Source organism: Opisthorchis viverrini (assembly GCF_000715545.1).
Source record: "Opisthorchis viverrini unplaced genomic scaffold opera_v5_44, whole genome shotgun sequence".
In the NCBI taxonomy this organism is placed as follows: Eukaryota; Metazoa; Platyhelminthes; class Trematoda; order Opisthorchiida; family Opisthorchiidae; genus Opisthorchis; species Opisthorchis viverrini.
This window is the reverse complement of record NW_008751700.1, coordinates 1,545,171-1,558,415: the sequence shown is the minus strand read 5'-3', so window position 1 is coordinate 1,558,415 and position 13,245 is coordinate 1,545,171.

The window sequence follows — 13,245 nt, the reverse complement described above, 5'->3', positions numbered from 1 at the left end:
CCTATATAAGAGGGATTATCAAGTAAGACCAGACGGAAGTTAATAGATAACAATAGATTATGACAACAAACATCATCGACCGCTTGTTTTCGGTTTGTCTGCCTCGCCACATGCAGTGAATAGATGGACTAGGTTACTGTTGCCACATAATGGTCGATGTGGCATGAACCTCATGGTTGTATGTGGGCTGATGTATTGTCGGAGCTCCTAAACCCCGGAGAGAAGGCTGTTAAGGCTCTTTGCCTGAAGCTTTTGTCTCGAAAGCCAGCATGCAAGTTATTGGAGGTTGGGCTGGGACTACTCGAATAGTTCAGTTGTACCAACCCAAACATAGACGGTCTGGAGACTGTGTTTGTCAAACGTATATCAAATGACCAACCACGTGATGGGGACTTTATGAATGCTGAAAGCGCACACTCCAATGCACCTCAGTCAAGGAGAACTTAACAACAAAGACGAAAACACAAAGCGCATACGTTGACAAGTAGATGCCTGCGCCTACCTGACCCACCCACTCAACCCTGCACTGACGATGTCACCTCGATTGGTGATGAAACGTTCGCAATCCAACCGCCAAGCTCGGCGAACAGCTGTGTTCCTAAATATTGTCTGACTGGATTTGTCCCACGGCTTTTCTATTACGCGAGGATTCTACATATCCAATGACAGAAGCTCAAAAATGCTTGTGCTTTGTCGTTAAACAAAGTGCGTTGCATGTACAATATCAGTGTTCTCTATTGTTAACAACAAAAGCCACTTGATAAATCAGAAGGCTAGAAAGCGACACTAATAAAATTTGTTTTAAGAGCGTTAGGTTACAACACCTTAATTGAGTCGAATACAACACCAAAATTGGGAATGTACAAATGAGGGACTTATCGTTCTGAGCGGAAGTTGCAATAGTTCCACCGAGTTGGTTTGGGCGCAGGTAAACGTGTTTCTCTTGGCAGATTCACTGCTACACGTTCCTAGCTGTCCGCGGTTGTTGTTGAGTCGAGCCGATCTGCGTTTCTACGCGCGAGTGATGCGTGAGGGTGTGTGTTTGATTGTGTTCTGTCCTTATACAGGAAAGTTGGACGTGTGTATAAAACATGAGTCGTTCCGATGCGTACCAAACAGGAACTGACTTGTATAGTAAGGTCAGCCGTAGGATCTAGTAAACACGCGTGTACTGGACAAATTAGGTGAAGCCGGTTGAGGGGACATGGAAATGTCCGCTAGAACATGCGACCTGCAAACTGATTGCGACTTCACCCTCCACTAACAGTTATTATGATATTCTTACTCGAAGTCACGCAGCAGAGCAACAGTAACAAACTATTGATCCAAAGTTAAATCAAACTCTGCGTCTTCTGATAATCGATCTCTAGAGGCGTCTGTCAGTATGATCCCATGGGTGCGAGAATCTGCAACTTCTTGAACACTGTACAGGCGGTTGTGGGAAAGTTGTTTGACTGTTTGAACGCTCGTTTAGAACCAAAATCCACTGGCTGTACTCAAAGCTGAGGCCAAACAATTAGTAGCGTGCGCTTACGAAGTTACGGAAGCTTTTCCTAGCCGGAACCAAAGGTTCCAACGTTTTCAGCTATTGTGTTCAAAGCATTTCCTCTCTCCTGGTAAGCAAATCTGGTGACCTTCGCGACACCATCACTGAGAAATGCATTCTTTGTCTATCAAAAGTGTGAACAAAATTTTATCAAAAGTTCGTAACGGTAGTTCACGAGACGATTATTCATGCGTATCTGCCGGTAAAGCCAGAAGACGGATGTTTACTGGCGGAAGCATAAATGAGCTTAGCTAGCAGACAGCGGGATGAAATTCACTCAGCGTTTTCATCCCTTGGTTACTTTAATCGCATTTTCATCACTAGCCAGATTGCGCGCACCGAAAATAAAATGTTGTTCAACTCAAACATGCTTTCAAATTGCCAAATGGCAGTCCATAAACCAGCTTATCTCTAATCAGTTTAATAAACCAAGCCAGCCAATGTAACTTGAAGCATGGAAATTAGCCTGCTTTATCATATCCCGATCAACATCTACTGTACAAGACATGTCATGGTTCAGTAATCACGACGAACAGCTGAAAACTTGTGTTAGTGTTAAATGAGATGCATTATCAGAATATTTTTGCGTTGCCGGTAGTAAGCTAGCAAGTAACTAAACTCAGATCTATTTCAGGGGATTGTTTCACTTTTACTCTTTTTATTCTAGCAAAGGGCCGATATCTTCGACCCGAGGCAATCACTTTCCGAAGGACTCGATGTAACCTCACCGATGAGGAAACAAACAAACAGTGATGTCCTAGAAAATTTGCTAAACACTGTGTTGCACAGGCTCCTGGGTAAACTACCTATAAAATATGCGGGTATATCTGATTCAATTTACCGAATGGTCGGACAGCGGTATGTGGCGAAAGAGGGGTGCACCGGGAGAAAAATTCAGCGCTGCAAGCTCTCAACTGGTGTTTGTTTTCAATGCCTTGTCTGCCTTGTCTGCTCACCTACCCGATTAGAACTCCACACTGACGTTCACATTTTGTGTAGTTATGGATACAAATGTCAACTGGCGTTTTTAATACGGTTGTAGGTATTCGGCCAAACAGATCAACAGTGGTTTGTCAATCTAAAACCTGGAGTCAACAATATAGTAACCTAGAGAGCATAGAGGAAATGCAAAGGGGGTTGTGCACATACACAGCATTTAACAGTGTAGTTCAGACTAAATTCATTCAAGGTTGAGGAGTCGATCATCAGCTGGCGCAATCACTCCGGTGAGCCTCCAGCAAAACCTCAAACCGATCAACTATAGTTTCATTCTGTTTGGACCAAATAAGTAGCGCACTTAATTCTCCGGCCGAACATTGAGATCCATATATCATACGTACTACTTTTCATCAGCTGAGAAATTTAGTTGAACAACAGATAGCACCGAACATGAAAAGGAAAGCGACTTGCGGATAAACTAAAGCACGAAAGGGAAAAAAACAATCTCTTGTTTCTGACATTTACAGCAACATTGAAAGTGGAGTGTTCCACTGAGGAATATAGCGCAATATATCGAATATCGCATCCTGAGACCGTCGTTTTGTAGCACATTGAGGAAGTTGAAGGATGCCATAAGCGACAGATTGAGCTGGAACTCAGCTGAGTCTCACTTCAAAAGCATTTGTCACTATTTATATCGCGTTTCGTAATTTAGCGCTTGTTCAATTATTGCTGATAGTTCCCACCAGAGTAGGAAACTCTGGAGTTTCGTGAGATGTGCACTGCTGGTGATTCCCAGTAGAGTGTTTCTTGGTTTGTCAGCATAGATTAGTCTCACTGATTGCATAAAATATTGGTTGAGGAGTAAGAAAATGGAGCAATTTATTGGGGGCACGTTTAAGTCCACAGTCATTGTCGACTTAACTAGCAAGTGAATGTAAACCGTCATGGCTGGTGAATGTCTCATCCTGGTCAATCTCGGATCGAGCGTCAGTTGTATGAATGTAATCCGTCAACGCTGGTGAATGTCTCATCCTGGTCAATCTCGGATCGAGCGTCAGTTGTATAGCAAGACCAAATCGAATTGGTGCAGAATCAGCAGCAATATTGTTAATAGCCACATCCGGTCACTTCACAATAAACGTCAGCCTTTGGTTCATCCGAGGTGTTTCGCTTACAATGCACCGGATATCGCAATCAATGGAGCACGTGACTCAGTCCACATGTATGAAGATTCGGTGAAACGTAAACTAGATCAGATAGATGCCTTTCCTCGTTTCCGCTTGCACTAGTACTGGAGTGGACCGATGCCTAGAACGTAGCATTGACGGCCCAAACGCCCGCAGAGCACAGATTTTCAAAAATCAATGGTGGATATTTTCCCGATTATCTTCACTCCACCTATACTTCTAACTGGTAATCTTTGGCAAACTCTTCCTCCCAACAGAAGCTAATCACGAGACATGACTGGAGCACGGTAGCTATAAAAAATTGACCCCAGTGTGCACACCTTATGTTCGGAAATGGTGAGGTGAATTCGCCGATATAGAATGAATAGTGTTGGGTGGATCCCACTGCGACCATGAGCTCGAGAGGTGCGCACTTACTTACCGGACTGTCTGCGGTTCGTACTCACCCAGGTCACTTCAAATGATCCTGTTAAGGTTTGGGCAATCTGGCAGTATACCAGCCCTCGTGCTTCATTCGCGCAGCGTGGCAGCTAGGTACCGAAAGGAAGTTATAGCTGAGTGCTTATTATAATTTATTATTACATACCTCCAAAGCAACCAACCACATTGAAAAACAGGGGCCTATTTCGAGAGAAGAAATCATTCGTGTAGACGTCACCTCTGACTGCAGACTGGTGCTAGTCGTGTCGCACCAATAGGTTGACGGGCCTGTAAAGCAAACCTTATCCCGAGATGCATCTCATAATGGGGTTTGAGATATTACCCAGTGACCATTAGATTTAGCCCTGTCCTAGTTTCATGGCTCCAGTTCGATTAGGACAAGAAGGCAGCAACGGCGTTGGTTGCATCAGAAACAAAAAGACCAGTGGCCTTATTTAAGAGTTGTCGTTGTTGACAGAGGCTCCTGGAAAGCATGCTTTTCTACTCAGTTTCCTTTGCTTTCGTCTAACCAGGAAAATTCGGATTTGTAGTACTTGTAGACAGTATCTGTTTGTCAACGAAGGTATGAAACACTCGCAACGCATGAGTGGTACTCAGGACCTAGTGACAATCATTGCATTCCTAAATATGGCCCTGAGCAGGTTCTCCTCCGCATTTGCGGGACACAAATACTTTAAGCTTTTGTCCCCTGTGAATTATATCCGAAGGACATTTGCTGTGGAAATGCTCATCAAAGCACACGTCAGTTCCGACGTGCTGGTCCCTAGTTCACTCGGGACAATGCCACACATCGGCACGTGGGAAAAGATGTTCATCCGATCAATCTTACGCTGCAGTTTGATACAACTTTGAAACCCGGGTGGCATCCGATACGGGTTTGTTCATCAACAGTGGCTGATCTGGATAATTTTGCAGTGATTGGATTTGGTCCAGCTATACACCTGACGCTCGATCCGAGATTGACTAGGTTGAAACATTCACCAGCGTTGACGGATTACATTCACTTGCTAGTTAAGTGGACAATGACTGTGGACTTAAACGTGCCCCCAATAAATTGCCCCATTTTCTTACTCCTCAACCGATATTTTATGCAATCAGTGAGACCAATCTATGCTGACAAACCAAGAAACACTCTACTGGGAATCACCAGCAGTGCACATCTCACGAAACTCCAGAGTTTCCTACTCTGGTGGGAACTATCAGCAAGCACTGAATGGAGAAACGCGATATAAATGGTGAACTACACTTATGTGCACACCAATCTGCTTCCGAAGTGTGACTCAGCTCAGTTCCAGCTGAATTTGTCGTTTAGGGCATTCTTCAACTTCCTCAATGTGCTTCAAGACGACGGTCTCAGGATGCGAAATTCGATATATTGCGGTATATTTCTCTGTGAAACACTCTACTCATAATCTTGCTGAGGAAGTCAGAAGTGACATATTCACCTATCCCGTCTTAACGCTTTACTTTTCAGTTTGTTTATAATCATGTGTTCAACTCAATTATAAGTTCGACGAAATCCCTGAAATTTGGCTTTCTTGCTTATCCCAGTCACAAACGAATGCGTTTCTGAGCTCCTGGATATTTCACAGAAAGTTGACGCCTTTTCTACTTAGGAGTGTTTGCTGATTTAGTTGGATTTGTTTTTGCATATCTGTTTTGTGACTAGAACCGTGACTCATTCATGAGAGACGATACATGGCATTTTCAAGGACTCACCATTTCTACGCTTTTTGTGAGCAGACGTCTGACGAACGAGTTGATTATATCAGGACTGGTAATAACCTCACAGCGAGATAGTTTGTCCGGAACGGAAGCCGATCATGTCTCAAGTTTGGGCAGTGCAAGCGCAGGTGAACTGTGCTTGAATAATCCAGGTCATCATTCTCCTTGAATATCACACACTTTTGGCCTTTAATCGTGATCCACAGTGATCGTATTTGCTATTCACGTTCACCGTTACAATCTGAGACCGAAATCCAACGCTGATGTTGTGTCTATAACTCTGGGTATAACGTTGCCTATTATTTAATGCCCACCTGAGCTCTAGTAAGCTCGAGTAAGCAGTACACACAACAGGTCCCATGTAACCAAACTACCGGGGCTTTTGGAGGCATAAACTATCTGATATCTTCTAGGCTATACGCGGTCAGATGTGTGAGAATCATAATGGGATCAACAAGTCAGAGTAAATAATACAACTCAACTATTGCCTATTCCCGGTGAACATGCCCATATAAATGTAAGAGGAATGAGATTTTAAAAGGCCAACTGAGAATGGACAAAAGAAATCGTAAACTCATATTCAAAGTAAAGCCACGGCCATATAGTCATAGGTGTAAGGAGGTTGCTACAATTCTGTGAAGAAGAAGAAACCAACTGGTCATCGTGAAGTGAATTCTGATGCAGTACCTATATTTGGTTAGGCAATCTTTACTTGGTATCCCGGCAGTTTTATCCCATTTGAATGAAATTTTGTTTGAAGCCTTTCGGCAATCATTCGATGAACGGAATCACAAAAAAGGAACTCAATAGACTGAAGGACACGAATACAGTCAAACTGAGTAAATCGTGGTAAGGAGGGAGTGTCACTTCGGTGGATAATGCAAAAAAAACTTTTGGCCAATGGCAAGTAGTTCACCTCCAGTCGATGGCATGTGACTGAGCCTATTGAAACTTTGGCTTCATTCGGTGCATAACTATTGGAAATGTGTCCACAAATTCTAGAATTTAGCTCTCCCCAGTTCCTCCAACTTCCTAGACACCACGAAAACAATGGAAAAGACGAATAAGAAGGAAAATGGCACGAGGATTCTGACGAGAGTTGTCTGGGTGGGTTCAGAAGGACAGCCAATGAGGCTCATAGGGTAGCCTTCGCGATCTGCTTCCAGCGATGCTTGAAAAATCTGCCATTACATTTTTTATACGGAAGTGTGATTTAAACTTTATGTTGGGAACTAGCAAGAGTATGCGATTTCACCTAACACCGTACTTAATAAATCCCGATTGGTAACCCTCATTTGCACAAATGGAGGGCACCAATATACACGGCCTCCTCTGACGATATTGACACATTCTGGTACTCGACCTCACTTGTATTAAGGAGAAGTGATCCCTAAAATGTGAGTAGCAACCTGGTCACGCTTGCTTGTGGAACATAGCATGAACAGTATGGCTTCTGTCCGGATGTTAAGGTGCATGCCAAGGAAGTAGAACATCTCGGCAATTTCATGGCTTATTAGAAACTCATTCGCCGTGACAGTGATTCAAATGTTTAAGCTATCAGTGTGCGTGTTCAATAAAATCAATACTGACAAGTAGGTCAACAGATGTGTTGTATAGCTTTGCCATTTAAATTTTTCTGTAAAGTACACTCATTCGTACGCGATCAATGAAAAATTTCGGGACCCACCGGACCATGTGTTACCCAATTTTATTACTTCATTTTGGTCATGCAGAGAATATGGCACGTTTTTAGGCAAAGTAATAGTAGAACGGGTTACGTCCTTCATTATTATGTCTCAGATGAAAGATTTATTGCAGTGAAATAGTGGAACAGACTGTTAATTGCTCAAACAACAAGCTAACCCTTCAAATTTTCAATCAACAGCTTGGTTTGAATTGAAGTTATTCCAATGAAACCAGTGAGGAAAGTGATAAACTAATCTGGTTTATTCCAAATCCACCTGAAGAAAAATCCTTATGGCATATATGCCTTCCACTAAAGTTTATCAGATTGGCTCTCGAAGCAGTCCAAATACCTCTATAATACGTGCCTCTGTGAACTGGTGCTGTTGTATTGAAACAAGTGTTGTTAATCCACCAATAAGTTTCGTGTAGGTTCCTATCGTATACTTAAAACTGAGATTATCCTCTGGTAGTTTGTTAGAACATTCTTTTCTGATACGGGTTAAAGGGACTGAGTTTGCAGTCAGGAAGACGTGTCTTGAGTGCAGCACAAAACTCTGCGGATCTTCATGAGATATGGGAATTGAAAGGAAAATAATTTGGAGGATAAACCCAACTGAAAAAAATCGAATAAATGAACTTCACAGACCAGGCTGTTGTCAATTTTCTTCGTTCCGTTTTACCACCTTGTGTTCCGTCGACCAAAATTGAGTGACAAACCGAAAGAGAGCCTAACCAAACGAGTAAGTAATCAATACCTATTACCCCGCAATGAATCGTCTAGACTTTTGTTTCAAAAAAGGGGTGCGGGTTGTCGAGGTTCCAAGTCCCATTATCAACCTGTTGGCCCACCTATATGTATCAGAGTTCGGGTATTTGTGCCCTGTCTATTAGGCGCCGGAAGCGCTGTTTTGCCCAGTTGATGAACCAAAAGTAGCCCTCTGCATTCACCCTATGTAGAGCTCACTGATCTCAACAAATAATGCTCATGTTCCTTCAATAAGTGCAACGTGATATGCTGTAAAAAAAACCCTGTCCGTCCTCGCTTCACAAAGATTCAATGGAACTGGGAGCATAATTGAAAATTATATGCTGTGCTGAAATTTAAATTTAGTATAGGCAATGTGGTTATGGTCAGGTTCGTGGGGAGCTTCCTCCAAAAAGGAAATAGCTATAAACGATGTACCGCTCAGTTATTCAGTAACTGTTATGGTGAGCAACCAACCAGCAGTGTCTTGAAGCTAGCAGCCTGGTTGTTTAGCTATAATGCATAGTATTCCATTACGTAAAACTACTTGTTGCAATATCAGGAAATTCATTGCTTAGAAGTAGAGTATAATATGCATGTGTTGAAGGCTTCTCAATTGCAACCAGGCTACTTTTTGTCCATTACGATTTATTCAGATCAGAAAACGAAGATGTAACGCTTGGTGCAAGACAAACGAGCTAGCACGGATCCCGATGCACCCGAGGCGGTTAGACAATGACGTTAATGGCTGTTCATACTCTATAATTTTTGATGTTCATGCTGTAAGCCACTGCAAACTGAATACCTTTCACAAGTTCGTCTCTACCTTGGGTGTAAGGTCATGGTAGACCCCTCCATGTACGGTAGGGATCAACGAGACACTTGAAGAGTCATGTGTAAAGTGAATAAACGAACAAGTGCCCTGCCACATACCGAAAAACCAGGAAAAAAGGAGTTGGAAAAACTCACCATCATCGAAATCATAAAATAATTGCTCAGCATTTATACCTCGCCACCATATGACCATAATTCATTAGAATGCCCTTCTGTGGAAAAAAAGTATAAGCATGGATGAGAAAGGCATCTGTGCTGGTTAACCATGATGATTCCAAGAGAACTAAATCTCCAGACACCCACCTCCAACCATGAACAAAAGGGGATCACGGGCACCCCATCCTGGAAGGCAAGTCGCACCAACAGTAGCCAAACATTTCATACTTTTTCCCAGAAAACAGCTGAGCATCGCTCTGAGTTCGGCATGGGAAACAGCTCTCTTTGGTAACTGATTACCTGGTAGGTGCAATACGCGAACAAACTTGCACAGCTTCTGATACTGAATACATTGTGCGATCAAAGTCCCCGTTGCACAATCGAAGGCGCTTTCAAACTGTCTCGTTGTGCATTGGACGCCAACAGTCTAGACGAACTATGACTTCGAGACTGCGGTTATCGAAGGCCTAAGTACGTTTCAGTTTCACCACTCGCAGAATTCACGTCTCACAGCCCGTGCTGTAGCCTGATACACATTCAACTAATATTCAGCGATAACCAACCACAGCTGTCGCAAATTAGCGAACGTAATCTGAGCCCAAGCTATTCGTGCATTGATCCGATTTGTCACACTAAAATCGGAAATTATACAACGCCCAAGATACACAAAAAGCTTCACAACATCGCGTGCCTCTCACTGGACTCTAAGTAGCGTATCAATAGAGCGCATGTCCCGTAGTATGACCTTACATCTTGTGGGTGCAAAGCACGGGACAAGGGAGAGGATGACCAACCAGTCCATCCAAAATCACCCGCGCCTTATTCCCTCCATTCAAGACGAGACCCATGTGGTCCGCATATTCCAGATCAATAAGGTTCTCACCGAAAAAACTATTTGAAAACCATGATTGTGAAGGCCTTTTAGCCTTCGTCGCATTATCTTGTCAGCCAGGGAATTTGAAAGCAACATGTGTATGCAAGTTCTCCGTATATTCTGCAAGCCTGAGGAGACGAGGAGTTTATCATATTCACAAACTTCCGTGATGTTCTTTGTTGAAGAGGCGTGTCAGAGAGAACGAACTGTTCAGATGAGTCTATGCGCTTTGGAAATCCAGGAAAACCACAATTTTGTTTGGCGTAATGATAACCATAATAATCGTTCAGTTATAACTCCATTTTGATAATTGGCTGTCATGCCACACAAGCCTAGACAAGAGCAGTTAAAGTGCAGAGGTTGGGTTCGAAACACGAAGTATACGGTCAGTAAGTTCGCATCTTTAACATCGAGCTATCTCGAGCTTATATGTATAGCGTTCTTGTGGCATAGAGTGAAGATGTGTTCAACACAACTCCTACCAGGCCAAAACACTCCCTGCTACTTTCGAGTCAACGTCCCACGGACCATTAAAGGCCAGGCGACCCTAAAAGTCTTGTAACGACTGGGGTCAAATTGATTCCTGTGATTAAAGGCCTGTTATAAAAACAGAAACTATCATGGGTCCTTCCCAGTTGTCCGGGACAGTTTCCTCTTCCAAAAGAAAGGCATACAGGTCAGACGAGGACTTCAAATGGGGCGCGATCTGAAGCAAGAGTTCGCTTGCGCTCGACAGAACACATGCATTCATAAACCTACGAAGCCCCAAAATGTTCCAGGTTCACTATCTACAGTTCTACTGCAGTTTGGCGAAACAAGCGGCGGTCGTTTATTGATTTACACCACTGAGGGCTGATGTTGATGTAATCATTTTCGGTACTTCACTGGCACGCCTTGGGTGGAGGGGGAGAACGTGGCAAGACGATTTCCCTTATTTCGGATATACTGCAAAAAAACAGTATACGATCAGTACGTAGTTGAATCATGGGTCGATCGTTTTCCTTACATACCGAGTCAAATCGAAATAGACCACCCAAATGGGTCTCCAGTGCACCAAATCTCCTCACTTGTGCGCTCAAACCCCCGGAAACCACGAAAGCATCTGAGCTGGCCTGCCGTGAAAAGGTACTACAGCCGTTATACAGTGTGTGGTATGGTATAAGAGCTATGGTAGGTTGAATAGTAAGTGGACGAGATAAACAGACAGCGATCAGCTTCCCGTTTGTGGAGATACTTCGCGGACTTTGCCAGAGGAACCGCACATATACGGTGGTTAACCGGAATCTAATCAAGCGAGAGTCTTCGAAGCCTGTGGATTTGAACTAACTCACATTCAGAAACGGAGGTCTCCACCCAGTGATTCTAATTTCTAAGCACTGATATAAGGTGTTCTAAAATTAGACAGAGAAGTAAAGAACCAAGTACATCCAGATACCAAACGGTACACAACAGTATCGGATTGATTACGCTTGCTCAACACTGGTGATGATAATGATGGGAAGCACCAGCCTTCACTGTTACACCGAAGGGCAATGACTACTTTCAAATAATCCAACAAATGAATGCTATGAACGAGGATTCATAAGTTTTCCATGGAAACCAAACCGGTATGCAAATGAGTGCGTCGGACTTTGGTTAACCATTATTTCAAACTATCCGTCAGGCCATGTTTTTGTGCCGATGTAGTCAGCGGATAGTTTTTTTTTTTCAAAAGTGACAGAAATTTCATTGGGAGGGATGTAAATTTCAGCAGCATATCTTCATTCTTCTTCATTTATAGGCAATCCCTATTTTGACTGTGGACCAGTGGAAAACGAGTGCAGACAACATTCATTTGCCAACAAATAGCTAAAAGGCTTGAAGTTCAGCGACATCTCAAAGAAAGCGTCATCGATCTGTCAACGTCACATTGGCAGGCCCTAGTTTCTATGATATTTCATCTCCATCGCAACCGGTATTTAGTAGTCTATTACCACCAGATAAATACATTCAGTATATGAATTTGCAAAGCGCAAAGCATTAGATATCCCTGATCGATGAAGAAAACCATACACTACTGTCGACACTACCGAGTAATTTTAAGTTTCGCGAAATTCATCGAGAGGTCCAGGCAACACGCTTTGGTTTTCAGTGGATCAAGCCTTTTTACTGACATGCAAGATGAACTGACTGCCTTGTTACAACGCACCCAGAGGGGACTAATGTCGCGTAAGGATTGGCCACTTCCTGACGGCGAGTAGTTTGTACATCACTCCCAGTAGACACCTCTGTGTGCAGAAAAGATGCCATCTTTTCCACACAAAAATATTTCCGATCTGTGGCCGTTGCCAAACAGTTCGAAAGCTGAAAAAGTCGGTTCAGAAAATGTTTTGATAACTGCCGTTAGAACCCACTCGAATCCTGTTGTAGAAACCGACTTTTCTGATCTTACCATTACAAACACTGAATCGAGAAAGAGCTTGTAGCATCTTCCTCGTGGACCTCACCTCTCGGTAAAGACATCATTCAGTCATGTAGGAAGAAGTCTTGAGGTGATAGAAGCGGTTTAGAAAAAAATAACTTGAAAATAACTTCAAACTAGTCAAGAATCAGCGTTCAGCTACTTTTATTTACAACAATAAACAACTGAGACTAATGGAGAAGAGGCTATCATGTCTACCAAGACGAGACCACCAAGTGACTCACGCTATCTCATGCTGTACTTGTGATGCCCTGTCTCGTGAGACTGACCAGAAGCACCTGTATGATTCACTGCGTCATCTGGGTACCACACAACTCCCCGAATTTCGCGTGTGCATAACCTGCAGCTTACGTTCGGGGGAGTCTCAACTACTACCGCAAACTGCCGCATCAGCATTGAGGTGAAACCTAGACTTTTTCAGCCACCAGAGCCGCACGATCTTTTGAGAGCCTGAGTATTGTTTTTAAACAGTCACCGCTCTGTCACCAAACATCACTTTGACCAGCGAGTTTTTGCTTCTCTGCTCTGTCTTCCTCTCAGAACATGACGACACAAGCCGTAATCGACTGTTTTTTGCATACTCGTCTCCACTTCAAGTATAGCAAATTTCATCCAGAATAACTGCCGTCCTTCCTTAACGCTCTCTCA